Source organism: Mercurialis annua, linkage group LG5 (genome assembly GCF_937616625.2).
Source record: "Mercurialis annua linkage group LG5, ddMerAnnu1.2, whole genome shotgun sequence".
Classification (NCBI taxonomy): Eukaryota; Viridiplantae; Streptophyta; class Magnoliopsida; order Malpighiales; family Euphorbiaceae; genus Mercurialis; species Mercurialis annua.
The window spans coordinates 54048538-54072254 of NC_065574.1; the positions used below are offsets into that span (position 1 = coordinate 54048538).

A 23717-nucleotide genomic window follows, 5' to 3' on the forward strand; every position below is an offset into this window, starting at 1 on the left:
TGAAACTGAAGTAGCATAATTTTTTTGGATAATTTAAAATTAAAGGTGTACAACAAATTAAATTAACTAATATATAGAATTTGTCGTTGAAAATAACAAATATATATTTATTTGATCATTTATATTAATTTAAGATGAATCTTTAATTAGTTCTAACAATTTGTTAGGCAGAATTCATCCTCATGTTTTTATATTTTTCACTTTTTGTTTATGTGGTTTTAAAAAGAATTATTTACTTCGTCTCTGTATAATCAAATTTTACAATGATTTCGTCTTTTATTGGACTAAGTAAACAAAACATAAATTTAAAAAATGATTAAATAAATAAAAATTATATATAAAATAGTGAAAAAAAACAAAAATAAAAGAACTAAAAAAATAAGATAACCCAGAAATAAAAAAATAAAAAATAAAAAATAAAGAGACCTAAATTTGAGTTCTGCCAATTTATTATGATACACATTCATTGAACAAAGGATTATTTTTACCCCTCAACTTATAACGACGTATCAAAAAAATCCAAATTAATAAACTCGTATTACTTTTGCCCTGAATTTGTAAAAATCGGATCAAAAACTCTTCTCCCTACTCTCACCTCAGAGAGTAAGACACTATCTGGTTTTTAATGGTAAAAAACTTTAGAATGATCCTAAATATTTTTTCATATTTCGAATTAACACATAATAAATAAAATAATAATTTATTCCTTTTTATCTTAAAACTCCTTATATCTTATTAATACTAACTAAAAACGTAGAGGATTGTTTTGTACCTTTTATAAAAAAAAATTATGTTCTCCTCGTTTTTTACCTTTTACAAAAACATAGAGGATTGTTTTGTACCTTTTACAAAAAATAATAATTGTTTTGTACCTTTTACAAAACATAGAGGATTTTTTTTTCGCAAAAACGAGGAGCGATCTGCTCCTCGTTGAAGAACAAATCGGCGGATCTGTTCTTCAAGAACAGACCGAGGTAGAGGGCCGGATGGTGGATTTTGGACGGCGGTGGTGGTTGTGGAGGAGGAGGGACGTTAGAGGTGTAGGAAAATAAAAATGAACAAAGGATCACTTTACCCCCTCAACTTGGAATAAAGTATCAAAAACGTCCAAATTAGCAAAATGGGATCACTTTTACCCTGAACTTGGCAAAATGGGTACAAAAACCCTCCTCCCTACTCTCACCTAAGAGAGTGAAATACACTCTCTTGTTTCAATGGTGGTTTCGGTTTTTTGAGGTGGTTTTTCATAGGAAAAAAGTTTAAAATGGTCCTAATTCTTTTAAAACATTATAAATTAATACCTAATAATTAAAACAAAAAAAAATTTAATCCTTCTAACTAAAAAATATAAAATAACAAATTAATCCTCTAAATTATACATATATCACAAACTAACCCTCTAAATTATACATATATAACAAACTAGCCCTCTAAATTATACATATATAACAAACTAACCCCAAACTTTCTATAATTTAAAAAAACAGACCCGTGGGTCTGTTCTTCAAGAACAGACACCATGTCTGTTCTTGAAGAACAGACCCAGGTCTGTTCTAAGAAGAACAAATCACCCAGGTCTGTTCTTCTTAGAACGGACGGGATATGTTCTTCTTAGAACAGACGGGATCTGTTCTTCTGAGAACAGACCTTCGGCGAGGAGGAGCTCCTCCTTGCCGGAAATTGTAAAAAAAAAAAAATTGGGAAAAAGTTCATAAAGGTCCCTGTTTTAATTAAAAATTTAATTAAAAGTTAAGTATGATTAGTAATATTTAATTAGGATTAATGAGTATTTAAGTAACCCACTCTCCAATTAAGGCGCCACGTCAGCACAGGGGTCTTTTTGTACCGGTTTTGACAAGTTCAGGGTAAAAGTGATACGGTTTTGTCAATTTGGACGTTTTTGATACTTTGTGCCAAGTTGAGGGGGTAAAGTGATCCTTTGTTCAAATAAAAATCTATAAATTTGTCATTTTAAATTTAGGTTAATTAAGATTAAGTGTTAATTAGGTTAGTTTAATTAGAGTTTATTATGATTCATTAGAATAAATTATAGTAATTTTTATAAAGTTCACTTTTTTAATTAAGGTGTCAAATCAATATAGGGGTGTTTTTTATTTGGTTTTGACAAGTTCATGCTATAATACGGTTTTGTTAATTTAGATTTTTTTGATAGTCTGTTACAAGTTAAAGGGGTAAAATGAACTTTTGTTCCACATTCATCATAGTCCATCTTTCTTGGGCGCCAAAATAAATAGGTCGATATACCTTATCTTCACGTAACCTCTTCTCTGTCCTGTCAATTCCCACATAATTTGGTAAAAAAAAAGCCCACATAAATAGCCTTTGAATATTTTTATTTATTTTAAGTTTGTGATTCTAATTACTTTCTCCGTCTTTGACAAAAATAATAAATTACACTAAACAGTATAAGAACAATTTTTATTTATCTTAAGTTTGTAATTGTAATGGTTTTTTAGTGTTTAAATAGTATACTTTCTCGGTTTCTCCATCCCACAGCGACGATAAAATGAATGTCAAAACTAAAAACATGAAGGGAAAGTGATAAAAATTAATGTTATATAATTTATTTTTAATTAATTTTTCTTAAACCATTTGATATAGCATTAAAAAAATGGATGGATTAAAAATTAATTTTAAAATATCACTTTTGAAGCAGAGTTCGACGAATGAAATACTGTTACGTAAAAAAAATATAAAAGGTGAATTGAAATGGTGGATTATAAAATATTTTTTTAGAAAAATATAATTGTTTATTTTATAATTAAATCTAATTTATTAAATTCGTTTCCAATTTATATTATCTATTAATTATAACCTTGTATTGCTTTTCCATTGTCCTTGATTGTTTTTTGTGATTATTTTTGAAATATTTATTTTAGAAACATATTTATACTCTTTTCAGCATATTTTTTTGAAATTTTTCTCTCTATTCTTATTTAAAATATAATACACTTAAATGCATAAAAAATCATCAACTTTCGCTTGTGTTTTATATTTAACATAATCTTTTAATTTTGACAAAAAGGTACATGAACTTTTCAAATTTTGCAATTAAAGACACCGACACCGTTTTAGATATAAAATGGCACCGTTTTTGTAATACCCCGTACGTTTGACGTTGCCGAAGTGAGCAACGCAATTTAAATTAGTAGTCATAGCGACTAGAAAAGGGAGTTAGCGAAGAAATTAAGTAATTAAGGACGAGGATAGGTCGATATTGAAATCTAAAGAATGAATTTCAATAATTGTAACATCTAAGATACTTAAACGGGACTAAGGAAAAGTTGGAATTAGAAATAAGATTAAGTTCCCGAAAAATTAGAAAATGGAATTTTATTGCCCGAAAAATATTAAATAAATAAACTATTGACGGGAATCAGTAATTAAGAAAATAATATTGATAATTTGGATATCAATATTCATAAAAGAAAAATAAGGACGAAAAAGTGACGGAAATCGTCATTTTCGATCAAATTGGAAAATTGAGCGTTTTAGCCAAAATTTGACAAAATCGATTAGTGGAGTCTAAATAGTGGGTTGGCGGAAGAGTATTATTTATTTGGACATAAATAATACGAAATTTTGTCGAGATTAAACGATTAAGTGATTTTTGGGCTAAATTGAATAAAAAAAAAGCTTAGGACCTAAGTTTGAGGAGGTGGCTTCATTAAGGGTTAATGGGAACATTATACCATAAATACATATAGCCTAAGAAAATGATTTATCTCAGCAAATTCATAATTATCTCAGCTCCAAATATCATCATCTTCCTCATTTGAAGCTTATAGGTAACAAATTTTCAATTAGCCATAACTCCTTCGTTTTAAGTCCGATTGATGCGATTTTTGTGGCCATGGAACGAGCATGAGATTCTCTACTCATCAAGCCCAGAAAATCAAGGTAAAAATCGTTATATAGGGTTAAGGTTTCTGCTGTAAATTTCTGATTTGTTTGAAATTGTTAGTGATGATGATTTTAAGCTCTAAAATGGTGATTAGTAAGTGTAATTGATTGATTAAAGCTAAATTTAAGGGATGGTTTGAGTGAGTTGTGAGAGTTGTGAATTGTGGGGGTGTTAGGGTTTGATTAAGGTCTATGTCTTGAAGGGGGATACCCATGGCCATGGTGGCCGGACCCTCACCGTGCCGAAGCACGGTGAGCTGCTGCAGGCAGCAGCCCTGGTGCGATGCACCAGGGCATTGCCGGCCCCTCCTCTGTCCAAACAGGGGAGGGCTGAGTAGAAGGGGAGGGGGCTGATGCCACCCTCCGTTTATGTTTAAATGTGTGATCGGTTTGGTCGTTTGTGGAGCTACGAAACTAGAAATCAAACTTAACGTAAAAACAGTTTTTAGGATAAATTATTAATGAATTGTAATCGGAAATTGGATAAAGGTTATGACATGATTAATAATTGATATATAGTTTATTATATTAAGCTATAGGCTGAATTAAATCGATTAAAACATTAAAGGAATAACCATAAAATTGACGTTTTAAACATAGAACATAAATGACGTAACTTACGTTACAAAATGCAATATCAAAATTGATTGGTAAAATGGTTATAGAAAATATAATAGGGATGTCCTAAATTGATTAAAATGTTAATAACTTAGTATAATAATCATGCTAAGTAAGTCTTACAATATTGTTTCCGTGTCGTGTTTAAATCGAGTAGGAATCGATAGGCGAAGTTTAGTGAAATGAAGTGCATTTCGACTAAGGTTAAGATTGTATGAAAATCAAGGATTTTAAAGGTTATATATGCTGTTTTAAACTCAAATTTGCTAAGGAAAATATATTAAGGTCGAGCATTTTGAGATTTAAAAACAAAAAGGCGATATTGACGTAAAAACGCGGCTAAGTGAATTTAGACGTTTGAGCGAGTCTTATAGGATTGATTGGGCATTATAGATGGGTTTAAGTTAAGAAGACTTAACTTAATATAGTAATTAATAGTTTTGATTTTATAATGCCAATGAGATATAAATGTATTTTGAACCTCGTTTGTAACAGACAAACCGAGAGGCGAAGGGATCGACGGTTTTGGCCTAGGAGTATTCGGCCAAGACTAATGCGTATAAACAATTTGGATTGGAAAGCAAGGAGTGAGTATACTTTACTCTCGCGTATTATTACGCTATAAGCATATTATTAAATATTTTAATTATAAGTTATAAAAACACATCGCATTATATAATCATTTGTTGTGATTTGGAATTGTATGAACTAAATGGTTATTCTACCGTGGGATACACGGAATATGACTTATGAAATAGTTATATATATATGTATATGAGTATACATATTAATAATTTACGTTTGACAATTAAATTATGTATTGATTGATTATATATTTGTGAGTGAATTATTTGGTGTTGGATCAAATTGAGCGGTGTTTTGGTTGTTGTTTGTTCTATGTTTGACATTTTGTATATCGTTATTGCTATTTGTTCTATGTTTGAAATTGGTGTGTGATCCGAAGAAACAAGCTACCTATTGGGCGTCAATAGGCCGTGTGATCACCGGTGTTTGTAAGAGTCTAGATGTCTGTACTTAGAATTGTTTGACATGAGCTCAATATATGATTATGAAATGGAATATGTTTGGGTATCGGAAAGGAGGATTATAATTTTGGCAGATACGATGTAACTCGGTCGAACTATCTCGGGACCCGTATCTGGTGAGTAACTCGGTTGAACTATCTCGGGACTCACACCTTGGGATTAAGCAGTGGCATGATGTAACTCGGTTGAACTATCTCGGGACTATGCCACGTGGTAACGAGTAACTCGGTTGAACTATCTCGGGACCGTACCACTTGGATCAAATTGATTTGATATGAAATACGATACATGTTAGGAAAGGTTAGGAGTTTAAGATTAAGGTTTCTATCGGATCAATTCTTTGTTTGTAATGTGATGATATTATATTTGTTTAAATAAATGAATTTTAATTGCGATGTTATTTTTGTGGTAATACCGTTAGTAAGGTATATCTCACTCAGTTTAAGCTGACCCCGTGGTTTTTAAACATTTCAGGTACCTAGACTTGGAGTGACTAGAAGTTCATCATTTTTCCGGGAGTCTGTCTTACCATGTACAGACCGGCTTCCGTGACCGCTGCAGTAGTACATTGTGTGACCAGTCATGACCTAGGACAATATTATAGTTTTGGAAAATGTTTATAACGATGTTAGATTTACGTAGCCAGTGTTTACAAAATAACTATTAATGTTTTCATAATTAAATGCTTCCGTGTTATAACATAATTGCGAAAAATTCATAGTGAATTTCAGGCTTGCTACGGGATTCGGAACTACAATTCCCATTCCCTAGCGCCGGTCGCGGCCCTCGATTTTGGGTCGTGACAGTTTTTAAATTAAAACGACACCGTTTTAGATGTAAAATGAAACTATTTTTCAAAAGAAACACACACGTGGTCTTAATTGTGAAAAAATTGAAAAATTCATGTTAAATATTGCCAAAATTTAAAAATTACGTTGAATACTAAAAACACGCGAAAAGTTTGTGATTTTTGATGTATTTAAGCCAATCCAAGCGACTACATATAATATCAAAAATACTCTACTATATATTACTCCCTCCGTCCTGTTTAAGAAGGGACAAATGAGTTTTGCACAAAGATTAATAAAATAAGACAATATTTTATTTTGTCATGTCTACCCCTATTAATTAGTATAGTTTCTCTTAATAATTGAATAAATGTATTGTAAATTGAGTTACATTTAATGCATATTAAAATAACTAAGGGATAAAGTGTAAGTTCAATATAATTTGGCACAAAAAACACGATATGGCCTTCTTAGATGGGACAATTAAAAATCCCTTCTTAAACGGAATAGAGGGAGTAGGTCTTTAACTCATTTTAGGTCATTTGATTCTCTTTACTTCTCTCTTCCTCTACTTCTTTCTTTATCAAATTTTTTTTCTCTCTCTCTCGTTTCATATTTTCTTTTTTGGTATAACCCCTTAAAAATAGCTCTGAAACTACTCTCATTTTTTTATATTTTTTCTTTTCCGATCGTCGCTTTCTTCCATCTCACCGTCGCACGTCTTTAGGTGGAGTTTTTGTCGTAGTATTTTTGTTGTCCCGTTTTTTTTCCAGTGAATTTATCATCGTCATGATTCTTCCAATGATTTTCTCGTCGCCGCGATTGTTCCAATAGATTTCCCGATGTCGTTTTTAATTATCTTTTTATGATAATTTATATTAATTGTATATAGATTATTGTAGATATATTATTTTGTGTTTATAAAATTCTTTTATATATTGTTTATATAATTATTTTTTGATTCTCTTGTTTGTAGATTTTTTCTTTTGTTTTAATGCTACTGCTTTGTAAACAATGAATTGATTTATGGTGTATTTACATTGTTTTTATGGTGCATCTACGTTATAGTGTATTTCTAGTATATTTGCAGTGTTTTTATGGTGCATTTACGTTATATTGTACTCTGGTGTATCTACGTCATAGTGTAATTTTGGTGGTTTTCTGGTTTAATTCTGGTGTTTTTCTAGTGTTTTTATGGTGTATCTGTGGTGTTTTTATTAAAACAAATACTAAAAAGACACCTAAATTACACCGTAAAAAACACCAAAACTATACTATTTAAACACTAAAAAACCTTTACAATTACACCAAAAATACACAATTTAAACAATATAAAAACACCATAAAAAAACTAGAAAAAACTCCAGATAAATAAAAAAACTATAAAAAAGATAATCAATCATGAAAAAGTGAAAAAGGTATTTTAAAATTTAAAAACTAAAAAGATATTTTTGATAAAAAAAATACGAGATGTAAATATGTTTTTAAACAATGTAAAGTTAAAAATAAAATAGAAAGCCGTGTACTGTAGCATTGGATACGAGATGTAAATATGTTATAAGCAAACTAATAACTTGCTTATATTTGTCTCGCAATAAAATTAAAATCCAGTTTAATAGTAAAACCTGAAATTAACAACTAAAAATTATAAATACAAAACTGAAATTAAAAGGATTAAGAACGATACTAAAACAATCATAAAGTAACACCTTTTTTATAATTACTTAATCAGTTTAAGGATTATAGATCAATGAAAAACTGAAAAGTACCTTATTTAGTATAATATAATACCATATATACACGTGTTCTTTTTTTATTGGGACTAACATTTTTATTTCTAAATTAATTGGCGTAGCACGTGATTTATTTACAAATTTGAGAGAATACATAATACTCTCTCCGTCCCAATAAAGTTGTCCACTTTACTTTATCACACAGTTTAAGAAAAGCAATTATTGTTTATAGATTTTATAAAATTTTCCTTACTTTCCTTATCATACCCCTATTTAATATAGGACCCACTTGCAATTTACTCATTAGTTTATTTTAAATAGGGGTAATATAGAAAAACTAAGTGTAAAAGTTAGTTACTTTTTGAAAGTGGACAAGAGTTTTGGGACAAAAAAATTTCTCAAAGTGGACAACTCTATTGGGACGGAGGGAGTAGATAAAAGCGGCGGTAATCATAGTTCAAAACCAAAAAAGCTTCCTAACCAACGTGTCATGATATCCAACTTGCTGAAATTTGTTGCAAGGAATAGAATTAGGCTATCTTTGTCGTTTAGTAATAAAAAAAAAGGAAAAGAAATTTTATCTTACTTTTTATATACCCATTATTTGAACCTGGTATAATGCCAACAAAGCAAGAATAGTCAATATGTAAGAAATGAAGAAAAAAGTGAATACTGAATATTGAAGTCATTGCCTTGACTACTGCTCAACATCGAGCCAAACAAATTGTTACCATTATTAAAATAATTTTCTCGTATGCAAATAAAACAAATAAAATTTTACATTGAAAATAATTACTTTTTTTATCCATAAAACAAATATTACTAAATTATTGAGAAATCCAAACTTTAAAATATACATTTAACTGTTAACTCATTTTTATAAAATTTCGATTTCAAATATTGCTAAAAAAAAAGATTTCAAATATACTACTGATTTTAAAAAAAAAACTAATAATTATAATTTTTAAAAATTTCAGTTAAATTATCAGAATTAATCTCTTAACTATATTCTAGTAAATTAGTTTTTGATAATTAAATTAATAAATTAATATATATCTTATAATTAAAAACATTGAATCTCTTAGTTTATAGACATATTATTTATTAAAACACAAGAATTAAATTTAAAACAGAAAGTCAAAAACTACTAGAAACACGTTTAGAAGATATACACATAATATACAATAAGAATCCTGAAAGTTTATTCCTTAACAATTTTAAATATAAATGGGTACAATTCATTAAAAACACAAAAAAGTATATAATAAGAATACAAAATTCCATGACAATTAAAACCAAAACTAATACAATACATAAAAAATACAAATAGAAGGTAAACTTACGGTATACAATAAGAATATAAAAAATATATTCAATAAAATTTAAAATAGAAACTGATACAAAAGCATAAACATATAAATAGTTATACACATAGTATACAATAACAAGATTAGAAAGTACATTCAATAGAAATGGCAAATTATGCTGTTATATACTTTATGTATAGTGTAATTATGAATTTTTTTATACTTTATGTATAATGTAACATGAAATTTTTGTATATTATTTATATATGTTATATATACCGCAATTATGTGATTTCTGTATATTTTATATATATTTTATATATACCGTAATTATGTATTTTCAGTATATTTTCAGTATAATTTATATATACCGTAATTATGTATTTACTGTATACTTTATATATACCGTAATTATATAATAATTTTTGTATACTCTCTGTATAATTTATGTATACAGTAATTATGTACTTTATGTATACCGTAATTATGTAACTTTTAATACTTTATGTATACCATAATTATATAATTTATATATATATTTTATGTATATAGTAATTATATAAAATATGTATACTTTATGTATACCATAATTATGTAATTGCTATATACTTTATGTATATTTTATATATAACGTAATTATATAATTTTTGTATAATTTTTGTATATTTTATATATAATATACTTATATAATTTATGTATGTTTTATGTATACTGTAATTATGTAATTTTTCTATACTTTATGTATACTGCAATTACTTAATTTGTGTCTATATTATGTATGCTTTAATTTCTATTTGATTGTTTCTACTTGCAGAATTTTGAATTATATATATATATATATATATATATATATATATATATATATATATATATATATACAAAAAAAACTATACATTGTTCATATACTTCTATCATATTTTTTGTATACCTTTTTAACATGTGTTTTGTATACATCATTCGTAAATTTTTCATTCTCAGAAACACTTTACATCCAAAATCAAGAGTCAATTTCTTTGACATAGCCAATATCATTATCTTCTTCTTTTTTCTGTCATTCTCTCCTTCTCTTTGTTCTTTTCTGAAGCACCATCAACTCCTCCGCCGATACCGCCTAAAAACAACAACTGGGACTTCGTCTTTTCGTATATTTTTTGTATACTTTAAGTATATCAAAATCACAATATTCTTCCTTTTTGTCTCTACTGTAAACAACATAAAAACACCACAATATATAAACAAATATCAGAGTGTACAATTATCAATTTTTATTTTCATTTCCTTTTATTTTTATTTCCATTTTTTTTCTCATCGGAATAAAAAATTTGAATCCTTGATTATCGAACACCAATTGACTCCATTTGGTATCTCTAATTCTTCAACTATGTAAGTGTAGGTTGGTGGATTGGCCATTAGAACACCCATTGACTTCATTTGGTATCTATGTCTTGATGAAATTTGAAAAAAAAAAATCAAGCTTTGTAGGTTGGTCTTTCTGCTTTGATTTTTTTTCTTTAATCAGCGACAGTGAATTGTTTGTTTTGTGGGTTTCCTGGAGTTGTTCTGGTTCTGGCTGGGCATATTCAAGCTTTTATGATTTCAACACAGAAATTCAAAATACGATAATTTAATAGCTCAAAATTGAGAACAACGTCAATAGCTTTCTTCAATTGTAATTATACAAATCAAAACTTAAAAACAACACAAAATCGATTAAATTATATAAACTATTTTAAAACGGAAATACTAGAAAATAGAAAAATTGTAGCATGAACACGATTTTTCAAAATAATAATAAAAAAAAAAGTAGTTAAGCAAGAGAAGGTAAAAAGGCTTGAAAATTAAATTTAAAAATAAGATTATGATAGAGTTTGGTTAGTTAGATGAAAAAAAGAGAGAAATTTACAAAACAAAAGAAAAGGAAAGGGACTCATTCTCGAGTTCTCTTCTTTACCAGTGTATTTCATTTCCTTTTACTTATGTGCATTTTTTTATAGTAAAAGCGTCAGTTCTTCTTTCTAAGGTTACAAGATTCACAAAAATAATTACAGATTTTTTCTCTCTCTAGAGAATAGTTCCAGTTCTCTCGACGAGAACCTTGCTCCAGTATGGATATTTCATCTTTGTACCAAGGCCTCTCCCTTGAAGAGGAGGACGATGACATAGTCGTGTGCGACATTGGAGATAAAGCCAGAGAGGTAGGCGAAAAGAAGGTAGCGAGCTCATTAATTGGCAAAGTGATGTCAACTAAACGGGTGAGCAGAGAAGGAATCATTGGCACCGTTAACTATTTATGGAGAACTAAAGAATCTCTCCTAGTTGAATCAGTGGGGGATAATGTTTTTATCTTTCACTTTGGGTCGAAAGATGACAGACAGAGGGTCATGACTGGAGGTCCTTGGAAGTTTCAAGAATTGTTGATTGTGGTGGAAGTCCCTACGGGACTGGGGGAATACCAGAATCTGGAATTTAGCAAAGCCCCTTTCTGGGTTCAAATCCACAACCTGCCGTTGATCTACCTGAGCAAAGAGGCAGGAAAAAGCTTAGGATCCCAGATTGGAGAAGTGGTGGAGGTGGATCCGGGTGCATCTGGGGACTGCCTAGGTAAGTATATTAGGGTCCGAGTTAAAGTTGATATTCGCAAACCCCTTAAGAGGGCCCTAAAAGTCAGAGTGGATAGTGCTGAGAAATCGATATTGGCCGTTCTAAGATATGAAAGACTACCGGAACTTTGTTTCAAGTGCGGAGTAATTGGGCATCCTCTCAACGAATGCCAGATGGAGGGGGGAGATGATCCAACGAGCTTCAGGTATAATGAGCTAATTCGAGCAGGTCCTCTACAGTGGGTTAACAATCGAGCTAAAAGAAGTAGAGGAGGGACCATAAGGGACATGGAAGAAGGGGGAGCTGCACACAGAAATCCTCCATTAACGACCTTAGGGGAGCTGAGGAAGGGAGAGACGGAGATTGGGGGCTGTGGGGAAATGAGCCCAAGAAAGCAAAAGGAATCCCTGGAAATTGGGGCGATGGAAACCGGTATGAAGCAACAACCTGCAGGCTCATGCAGCCAAAAGGAGGAAGTAGGTACTGATTTGATTGAGATAGTGATTGATAAGGAGACAGAGCCGAAAGGGAGAGAGATATTGGCGCGTATGAAAGCTAAGTCCAAGATTGAAAGTAGTGGACGCAGTGGGCTGAGTATAAAGGCCAGCAAGGGTGTTAAGAAGCCCAATAAGGGGAAGGCTTCACCAAAGCCCAACTCTGCTAAATTGAGCAAGATATTACCTTTACTGGACATCACCAACCTGGTGAGTGATGTCAATGTTGATTCCAGGGTTTGCACAAAAGGAAAAGGAAACGGTGCGGCAGAAGGAGGGGCCTTGGAGTTATCTGGAATTTCAGACTACTCTAATGTCGAGAGCTGCCCTTTTAAAACGGTGGTGCCTGCCGAGCAGGACCACCGGTCCCAATGATAACTCTCTGCTGGAACGTCCAAGGGCTGGGTTCCCCTAGGACGTTCCATATGCTCAGTGAGCATATCTACAAGCTCAAACCCAATATTGTTTTTCTATCGGAGACAAGGATGAAGGTGGACAAGTTAGAGGCTCTTAGAGAAAAGCTGCAGATGAAAGGGTACCATGGGGTGTCCTGTGAAGGTCAGAGTGGGGGTCTGGCCATATTCTGGGATATCTCGGGCGAGGTTTCAATCCTTAGTTCATCGAATTTTTACATTGACTGCATGATTGGTGGAGAGGGGGGCTTCCAGTGGAGGTTCACCGGTTTCTATGGGAACCCATCTCAAACACAAAGGGTCCATTCGTGGACTCTGTTGAATAGGCTGTCGCAACTCTTCACGGGGCCTTGGCTGTGTGGCGGAGATTTCAACGAAATCATGGACGATTCTGAAAAGAGAGGGGGCGGAAGAAGGGCCGACTACCTCATGAGAAATTTCAGAGTTGCCTTAAGTGATGCTCATTTGTTTGATGCTGGTGGGAAGGAGCTAGGGCACACTTGGTGGGGAAAGAGAGGGGATATGGTTATTCAGGAAAGATTAGACCGATTCGTGATAAACTTCGAGTGGCAGATGACATTTCCAGACTATCAGGTGGACCTCTTGGAGTTTTGGGGTTCTGACCACAAGCCTATTGTTATGTATGGAGATAAGGCTGATTGCGCCAGTAACAAGAAGCCCAGGGGTCGTTTTCATTTTGAGGAGGTCTGGGATTCCAAAGAAGAGTTCAGGGAGGTGGTCCAGAGTAGTTGGAATGAAGCAGGCCGGGTGCACAATGTTAATGATATCCCTAGGAAGCTCAAGCATTGTGCTTTCAAGTTCAAGAATTGGGGTAAAACTAATTTTGGGGATATGAAAAAACGTATTGAGGCAAAAAGGAAACAGTTAATTGGAGTTCTTGAGGCTCCAGGAGTCATAGTGCCTATGGAGCAAATCAGAAGTATCGAAAGCAGTTTAGAGGATCTTCTGCAACAAGAGGAGATAGCCTGGAAACAACGATCCAGAGTAGAATGGTTAGCCCACGGGGACAGCAACACAAAATACTTTCATCGGAAAGCTAGTCAGAGAAGATCAAGAAACAAGATTCGGGGCCTCCATGATAACCTGAATAATTGGAAGGAAGATCCAGGAGACATTGACAAGGTGGTGACTGATTATTTTGTGAACCTTTTCAAGTCCTCAAACCCCTCCACAGATAGTATTAACTCTGTTATTCAACATGTTCAAGTTTCTGTCACGGATTCTATGAACAATAAACTGTGCGCCCCTTTCCAATCGATGGAAGTTTCTGCAGCCCTGAAGAATATGGGAGCAACCAAGGCCCCAGGTAGGGACGGTTTCCCTGCTTTCTTCTATCAAAAATACTGGAATGTGGTGGGCGGAGATGTCTCCAAGGTATGCTTGCAAATCCTAAATGATGGCTCTGATGTTAACTGTATTAATGACACTGTCTTAGCCATTATCCCTAAGATTAAGAATGCTGCCCATATGTCTGATTTTAGGCCTATAAGCCTTTGTAATGTCATCTATAAATTGGTCTCTAAAGTCTTAGCCAATAGATTAAGGCCTGTCCTAGGGGATGTCATTGATTTAGCTCAAAGTGCCTTCATTCCGGGAAGGTATATTACTGATTGTGCTTTGGTGGGGTTTGAATGTGTTCATCTGATCAAGAAATCCACTAGGAAAGTCAATGGCCCCATTGCCCTTAAACTTGACATGTCAAAAGCATATGACCGGGTAGAATGGAGATTTATTGAGGCGATGATGATAAAAATGGGTTTTAGGGAGAGTTGGGTTAGAAAGGTAATGAAGTGTATTTGCTCTGTTAATTTTTCATTTCTGATCAACGGGCAGGTTAAAGGCAGTATCACTCCGGAAAGGGGCTTAAGGCAAGGGGATCCTCTGTCCCCTTACCTCTTTTTAATTTGTGCACAAGGTTTTTCTAGCTTGATTAATAATGCTGTTCATGAACAAAAACTGCATGGTATTGTGTTTGGCGATACCTGTCATGTGTCACATCTCTTTTTTGCGGACGACAGTCTACTTTTTGCTAGAGCAAATGTTGAAGAGTGTTTAGTGATCAAACAGATTTTGGAGGTTTACGGGGAGGCATCTGGCCAGATCATCAACCTTAGTAAGTCTGCCCTCTCCTTCGGCAAAGGGACCAGTGACACTACTAAGGCTCAAATTCAACAGATTATGCAGATTTCAGAGGTTCAGTGCCACGAGAAATATCTTGGGCTTCCATCTGTCGTTGGTAAGAAGAAAGGGGACAGCCTAAAGTCAATAAAGGAGCGTATTTGGCAGAAGCTTCAAACTTGGAAGGCAAACCTGTTTTCAGGAGGAGGTAGGGAGGTTCTCCTTAAAGCTGTTATACAATCAATACCCACATACTATATGAACTGCTTTCGCTTTCCTAAGGGCTTAATCGATGAGATAGAGAAGCTGTGCAATAGTTTTTGGTGGGGAAGTAAAGCCAACAAGAAAAGAATACATTGGGCCAAGTGGAAGAGAATGTGTATGCCAAAGTGCCAAGGAGGAATGGGATTTCGAGACTTGGAATGTTTCAACATGAGTCTGCTCGCCAAGCAGGGGTGGAGAATTCTCAAGCATCCAAACTGCCTCATGGCACAAGTCTTCAAACAGAGGTATTTTAGAGACGGGGAATTCCTGAGTGCAAACTGTCCCCGCACGGCATCGTACACCTGGAGAAGTATTGTGTGGGCCAGGGAGATCCTTCGTAGAGGCTTAAGGTGGCGAGTTGGGAACGGCGAGTCAATTAGTACTTATGGGGACCAGTGGATCCCTAGGGAAAATACGTTCAGAATCCTCAGCCCCCCACTTCTGGGTCCCCAATCAAAAGTTGGTGATCTCATTACAGGGAGAAGCAGCTGGAATAAAGAATTGATAGAGACAGTCTTCTCTCGTGAAGATGTGTGTAGTATTCTCAGCATTACGCTCCCCTGTACTGCTCAACAAGATGTCATGAGATGGCATTACGACAAAAATGGTGTCTATACAGTGCGAAGTGGGTATAGACTGGCCTTTGAAGCTATCAACATTCCCTCCAGTTCTGATGGTGATAATATGCTGAGGTGGTGGAAATTTCTTTAGAAACTGAATTTGCCATCTAAAATCAAAATATTTTTGTGGAAGTTGTACAATGACTGGATCCCAGTGAAGTCAAGCTTGATGAGGCGTGGTATGGATGTAGATGATATTTGTCCAATATGCAGGTCAGAAAAAGAGGATGGTATTCACGCTGTTTGGTTTTGCAAACAAGCTAAGCATGTGTGGCGCTCGTGGGATATGGCGAGGAAGATATCTCCTGAGAAATGGTGGAGCACAAAGGACCTGTTGCTGCAGGGTTTTAATAACCTATCCAAGCAGGATTTTATGATCTTTGGAGTTATTCTGTGGCTTAACTGGAATAGGAGGAATTGTACGATTTTTAATGAAGTTTGCAAACCTATGGAGCAAATTCTCGACTGGTCCAGGACGTATGTGGAGGACTTTGAGAAGGCAAAGCAGAGGGGTGATAAGAGTAGGCCCAGAAGAGAAGGGAATGGAATGACAGCTACTGATATGCGTTGGATCCCACCAGATGAGGGAGTGTTCTGTGTGAATGTGGATGCCGGTTTTAGTAGTTCTGAGCTTGCTTTCTCTACTGGTGTAGTTATCAGGGATCACCATGGCAATGTGAAGATGGCAAGCTGCAACAGATATGAGGGAAAACCTGCAGTTTGCACAGGAGAAGCTGTAGCTATGAGGGATGGCTTCTGCAGAGCAATTGAAGAAGGTCTAACTCCTTTTGTACTCTACTCTGATTCAAAAGTTGTAGTGGACCTCTTCAACAACAAAGAGTTGGTCTGCAATGAGGCAAGCCTTATCACCCAAGACTGCCATATTCTGGATGCTAGTAAGATGTGTAAAAGTGTTTTGTATGGTAATAGGAATACTAATAGGGTAGCCCACCTTTTGGCAAGGAAGGCTCTTACTGAGACCTTGACCGATAGCATATGGAGAGAATTTGTTCCTCCTGATATCCTTCAATCTGTAATGGCTGACTTTCAGCTTATTGATTAATGCATATCCATTATTCTCTCAAAAAAAAAAGAAAAGGAAAGGAAGGAGAAATATTCAATTTTATCGGAAAGTGTTTAAGGAAAACTGACAAAACCAATCACGTGTTGGAGGCAAAACTTACAAGCCTATTACATGTTGGATATAAAATAAAAGTTTGGGATAATAAACTCTCTAGGTCACTAAGGTTACCTTGAATTACAAAATAATCACTAAACTTCATTTTGTTACAAAACAGTCACTGAACTATGCCTTTTGTTACAATTGGGTGTCACTCATATAAAACACAATGTTTTTGCTTACGTGACAAACCAAAATTACAAAAAGGGACATAGTTCAGTGACCTTTTTGTAATAAAAAATATAATTCAATGACTTTTTTGTAATTCATGAAAAGTTTAGTGTTTTTTTTGTAACAATATTAGCTTGAAAACGGTGCGTTTTATATAAGTGACACCCCTTTGTAACAAAAGGCATAGTTTAGTGACCATTTTGTAACAAAATGAAGTTTAGTGATCATTTTGTAATTTGAGGTAACCCTAGTGACCTAGGGAGTTTAATATCCAAAAGTTTGACTGCAAATCAAAAGTTGCCCACGTAATCTTGGGATTATTTATCCATAACAGGTGCTCAATATAATTTCCTCTATAGATTATTCAGTACAATTGAAATTAAACTATTTAAAAGTATTAATCACGCCCTCCCGATTCATTAACTAGTATAATCCTAAATCAATTGATTAACAGACGTATAACTCATTCTCGCATATAATCATTAAATCATTTGATCAACATTCTCAAAATTATCAAGCAAACTTATATATTCATACAATCATTAAATCATTTGGAACCGTGATTAACATGTTCATTCATTCATTTCATTTTAATCACGGTTCCATTACTGGTAATGAGTGGTAGGGAATTGCTAGAATACGTAAATTAGTTGATGTACTAAGTTTGCTTGAAGTCTGAACCAATATTACCAATTCTCCACTTAAGGAAAATGAATAATGAACCGTATAAAATAAATGTTACGTCAATAGATATCATAAATATTGACGTAGTTTATATTCAAACAAAAATGAACGACGGGAGCCGTGTGGAAAATTCATGTTTGATTTTCTTTTTGAGTCCTTGTAGAAATCATTGCAAATTTGGATTTTTCATCTTTATTCTAGATGGATTTGAAAAAAATTTGCCTTCACATTTCTCTTTCCACATATTATTTATGTTAAACAAGGTTTGAGAAATTTAGTATTCATAAAATAATTACAAAAAAGGAAATGTAGGATAATTAGGGATAGTTTGAATTTTATTTTTAAGTATTCTTAAGATATATACATATATCATATGTGTGAAAAGAAAAATATGGGCATTCATAAAATTTTAGTTAGCTATCTAATTACACGTGTTAATTATGTCAATATATAGAGTTGATTAATGATGAATTCAATATCAAGACTTTTTTATTTTTACATGGACTATTTGATATATTATTTTTTTGACAATAAACTCGATAATAAATTAGATCAAATTGGTATCGATTACAGTTGTAAGAAATTCAGAAAATTGGCTAAATCAATCTTGATGACCTGACATGGAACGGGCATATTGCGCTAATACATGCGCAGTCTGATTCGCAGGTCGCCTTACATACACAAAATGTAAATTATAAAACTGTCCCGCTAGCTTCACACAATCCAAAATCAAAGGATCGCCCTCCGCTCTAGCTGGATTGCAGATATCCAAAATAACCTTTAACGCATCAGATTCCACCACCACACAGTGATCAACCTTAATCCAACTTAAAACTTCTAGAATACTATTTGATATAAACATTCAAAAGTCTTCAATTTTTTATCAATAAAATTAAAATTAATTAATTTTAGTCTAATTTTAAATCAATAAGAATTTTAGTTTAATTTTAAAAATAATTGATGTAATATTAACTTTTAATAATTAGATGTAAAACTAAAAAAAAACAAAAAAAAATTCAAATAACATATATAAAGAATTAACATTAATTGCTGATGGATACCGATCATATCTTAAGTTCAATGGAGCCGAGTTGCAGGAGATCCACTATTAGACGATACCGGGCTCCCGTCCAAAGGGCTAAACCAGACGAGACCGGCGAACGAATCATAGGATTCACCTCGACCGTAATATCATATCATCCGACAGGAGAAAGACCGAATCCCTGACAACTCGAACAAAGCACGTCGACCTTGGGATTCAGACAGATTGCCGAATCTGTCTATATCCTCGAGTATCTTTCATATTTGGACACAAACTCCAACTTAGGATGATAACCTTCAACTTGAAAAGACGAGACTATTTAGAAAGACAGTTCCTAAATAGGACTCATGTCTGAATAAGGAATATCACTCCTAATTAGGATCAAACTGTACAAAATAGGATTCACCTTCCTATTACAACTTTACAAGGTATACAATCATATACTATAAAAGAAGATTGAGGCATGACTAAACACACAATTACAATATATACTAAAAACTCTGCTCAAATCTCAATACTGACTTTAGCATCGGAGAGTTAATCGGACAACCACCGTCCATTTAGCTTCTACCCTGTTTTGTAATTCACATAGCTGTATCAGAAGGCAGACTCCATCAATTACTAAAGCTATATGTCAAATTTGAATAAAATTTTAAATATTTTTATTTTTATTTTTAAATTAATTGAAAGTGCAAAATATTAAAAGTTCAATCAGAGTTGACAATTTTTTTTTCATATTTTTAATATTTAATCATCCATAAAATACTCAACCTTTTTGGATTTTTTTGTTTATAGCGTAAACTTTTAAAGAATCAATTTTAGCATATTTTTAAATTTTAGTTTCAATTATAGTCATTTGTTCAAATTGGAGTGGAAAATTCAAATATATCTTTCATATTATTCTAATTTATTTTTTAATCATAAGAAATTCCAAACATAAAACAATATAAGGATATATTGATTTTTTTTATATATTGATTTTTGTTTCTCTTCAATTTACAAAAAATTTTACAATTAGAATTGAAAAATAAAAAAACAGACTAATTTAAAAACTTTAAAAGTTTGTGAATAAGCGAAAAAGGTAAATAAAATGAATTATTAACTAAGCTTATTTTTAAATCACTAACCTTTTTATATTACTTAAATCCACTAAACTGAGTGATAATAACTCAAGCGGCAACTGCATTTCGTAAAATTCTCTTATGGTCTTGAGATGGAATCCTCTAAATGCATAAAATATTCCCCCTTCCCCACCCACCCAAACAAAAGAAAAGAAATCTCAAAATTGGCTCATACAACCGAAGCAAATGCAACCATAAAATACCATAAAACGAAAAGAGAAAGTTCAATTAAATGTTATATGTACTATGATCATAAATCACTTAAGGAATAATTATACAACGCAACGGTTGCGCCATGTCATTCGTGCAACAAACCAATGAGGCGTTAGCCATGTGCAAATGTTTAATGATAAAAAAAATATCAAATAAATAAAGATTGCCTATCGTAAATGCTTATTGACTTGTTGTAAAAATGACGTGGCACATCCGTTGTGTGGGATAAACACTCGCACTTAAGAGATTTCGAGAGTCCAATCAAGGATTTATTAATATAGGTATAGCATATTGATTGATTATTTTTGCAAATTAAAATATTTGGTTGGAGTTAGAGTCATTAGTTCTTTTAATTGTACTAGTGTCGTTAAATAGTTTTGCAGCTTGGCATGTGGTGTGTCTTGTGCCTTTCGGCGACAAGCAGTAACCCGTTATTTAATCAGGATTTTCTCTTCAGTTGTTTGTTTCTTTGCGCTTTGTTTTGTGCAATCATTTGCTGAAAGATTCTTTTCTCTCTCTGTTAGTGTTTTCTGGCTAACTAGTAGATTTGTTCCCCATTAATTTCTTTTTTGATTGGTTTATTCTGGTCAATGATAGAAGAAAAATAATCCTATGTATTGAGTTGTTTTTCACATACTTTTACTATATTTCACCATATTTTTTAGTATTTTGTATAGTTTATTGCGTATGTGAGTGTTTCAAGGATATTGGAGCATTGCGAAGTGTTTAGGCGTAATAAAAAAGAAAGAATCGACGAATCGGAAAAGGAAAGAAGTCTTGGAGCGAAAGAACGAAGCAATAGGACCTGGAACAGGGGGGTCTCGGATCGAGACACTCCCCTTTAAGTTGGTTTCTCAATCCGAGACTCTAAACAAAAGTGGGCAGAATGCCTTGGACAGGGGGTCTCTGATAGGAGTAAAATACTCATATATCTAGAGTCGTTTCCATTACGTTTTGATACATTTTAACACGTCTTTTAAGCATTTTGGTGTCTTATCGTATGTGTATGCATTTCAGGAGGATTAGAGCGTAATGGGGACTATTTGGCCCAAAAAGCGAAAAGAACCGGCAAAGAATCGATTCGGCAAAGTCTTGGAGCAAGAAAACGGCGAAGAGGCATTTTTTAAAGGAGGTCACGATCTGGACCTTGAGGGTCACGATCTGGACTAGGCATGCAAATGGTACCGAGAGAAATGCTTTAAGGAAGGTCACGATCTGGACCTGAGGGTCACGATCTAGACCAGTGAAAAATTAATTCTCAGCTTTCAAATTTCAAGGCTCAAGATTTAGGCCAACTTCCCTATTTGGCCAAACACTCTTGTACTAGGTGTATTTTTATTTCCTTTTTGAGATGTACTATATAACCATCTTTATCTCTCTTTTAGGTTAGAAATGATTCTCTACAATTTATTCTATTTGTGTTTTTTTGAATATTTCTCTAGTTTTAGAAATCCTAGGGCTTTGAGCCATCTTCTTCATAGTTCATTACTCCATTGTTGACATTAAATTGAAGCTTTTTAATTGAAGATTTGAATTCTATTTTATTATTATTGAAGTGTTATCTTTATATTGAATGCTATTTATTTGGGTTTCTATAAAGGTAACTAATTCTCTACACTTAATGTTTGATTGTTCTTATTTAATGCTTGTGGTTATTACTTTAGTTATGAGTAGCTAAACCCCCCTGTTTGGGGGTTGACATGAATCCTATTTAATGCATGATTGGGTTAGGGTTTGGGTTAGTTTGGTTGTTCTAATTAATGCTCCTAAGGCTTGCTTAGACTAGCTACCTAAGTATTGTTGTTAGATTAAAATTCACATTGAGAGAGGGTTTGTTAATTGGAAAGAATTAATTAGAAGCTTAATTAGTGACACCATGAGAGTGGGTTAGTAATTAAGTGGCCTTTGAGTTGTGTTTATTGCAATTGCTCTAATTATGTTTAGTGCTACGAGAGTAGGTTAAGCTTGATTAGTTGTGGTTTTGTAGGTCTTTGAGGCTCGAGAGAGCGGGAGTTGCGATTTAGACACGCTCGGTCCTCATTTTATGACCCTAAACCCGAATCCCGAGATTGCATGACCTAGGTGGATTGTCGACCTTCAAACCCTATTTATCATTTGAATTCCCATTAATTGGTGATCGTTTAGTCTTTTATAATTGTTAAATTAGTTGTTAGTTAATTAGTGTTGTGATTCTAAATTATTTAATTCCTAAAACAACTCTCTTTTATCGCTTTCAGATTGAAAATCAAGATTATATCTCATTCACTTTAAACCTTTTGTCCTCGTGGGATCGACATCCGACTTCCGGATTTACTACGAATTGGCAAGTAAAATTGCCAACAGTCTCGATCCGAGACATTCCCCTTTAGTTGAGGTCTCAGATCGAGACAGGTAGAAGAATAGGATTTCAGACTTCAAAATACAAGACACAAGACTTGAGGCCCACTTTCTTATTTGGCTAGACACAACTTGTACTAGGGTGTTTTATTTTCATCTATTATGTGACCTATTTAAGGCACCTTATCTCATTTGTAGTGGGGATCTCTTTACACAACAATTATTCTCTACACATTTTTAGTCATCTTTTAGTTTTCGCATATTTTTAGGGTTTTGTGCCTCCACCATTGTTGTGGTTTAGAATTTTATTATTGTAAGAATAAGTAATCTATTTTATGCAAGCTTTATTATTGGGATTTACTCTTCTAAGTACTCTTTGATCATGTTTATTCTATCATCTATGCTTATTGGTTTATCAATTAGTATGTGTAGCCAAGCTCCTTTTGTTCGGGGGTTGGAATGAAAAATCAAATGTTGTGTTAATGTGGTATGCATGATTTAGCTAGTTAGATTTGTGCTAATCTTGGAACTTAATGCTTACCTAGGATTAGCTACCATAGGTTTGATTAGAGTTTGTTTAGTACACCGAAAGGTGGCTAATTAAATGTACCAACGAGATTAGGAGCCTAGTATTTGGCGCCGTAAGAGCGGGTTAGAGAATATGCGACCCCGAAATCGATAGATTAATTGCTTTCTTTTGAGTTTTGATATTTAGGATCACGAGAGTGGTCTAAATGATTATCATTGATTGATTGTGATTTTGTTGCTCTTTCAGGCTCGAGAGAGCGGGGGTAGCGCTTTAGAAGCGATTCAGTCCTTGTTCTCGCCTTATTTGCATATCTCGTGACCATAATATTTAGGAGTAATTCCGACCCCTATACGCCATTCTTTATTGTTGAAACCATAGTTAAAATTAGTTGTGTGATTGCAATTGCGTAATTAAGTAAAGTTATTAGTTTATTTGAATTGTTGCCTAGTTGATCAATGTTCCGTATCTATTACGGATTCCATTGCTAAACAAA

At 33.3% G+C, this 23717-nt stretch overlaps 1 long non-coding RNA gene across 1 annotated transcript; it reads left to right on the forward strand.

Moving 5' to 3' along the window:
• Nucleotides 1-3723: 3723 nt before the first annotated feature.
• On the forward strand, nucleotides 3724-6292 carry LOC126680021 (uncharacterized). The gene is made up of 3 exons (XR_007641027.2): nucleotides 3724-3921; nucleotides 5038-5129; nucleotides 6063-6292. It is a non-coding gene; the product is annotated as an uncharacterized LOC126680021 (long non-coding RNA).
• Nucleotides 6293-23717: the final 17425 nt, after the last annotated feature.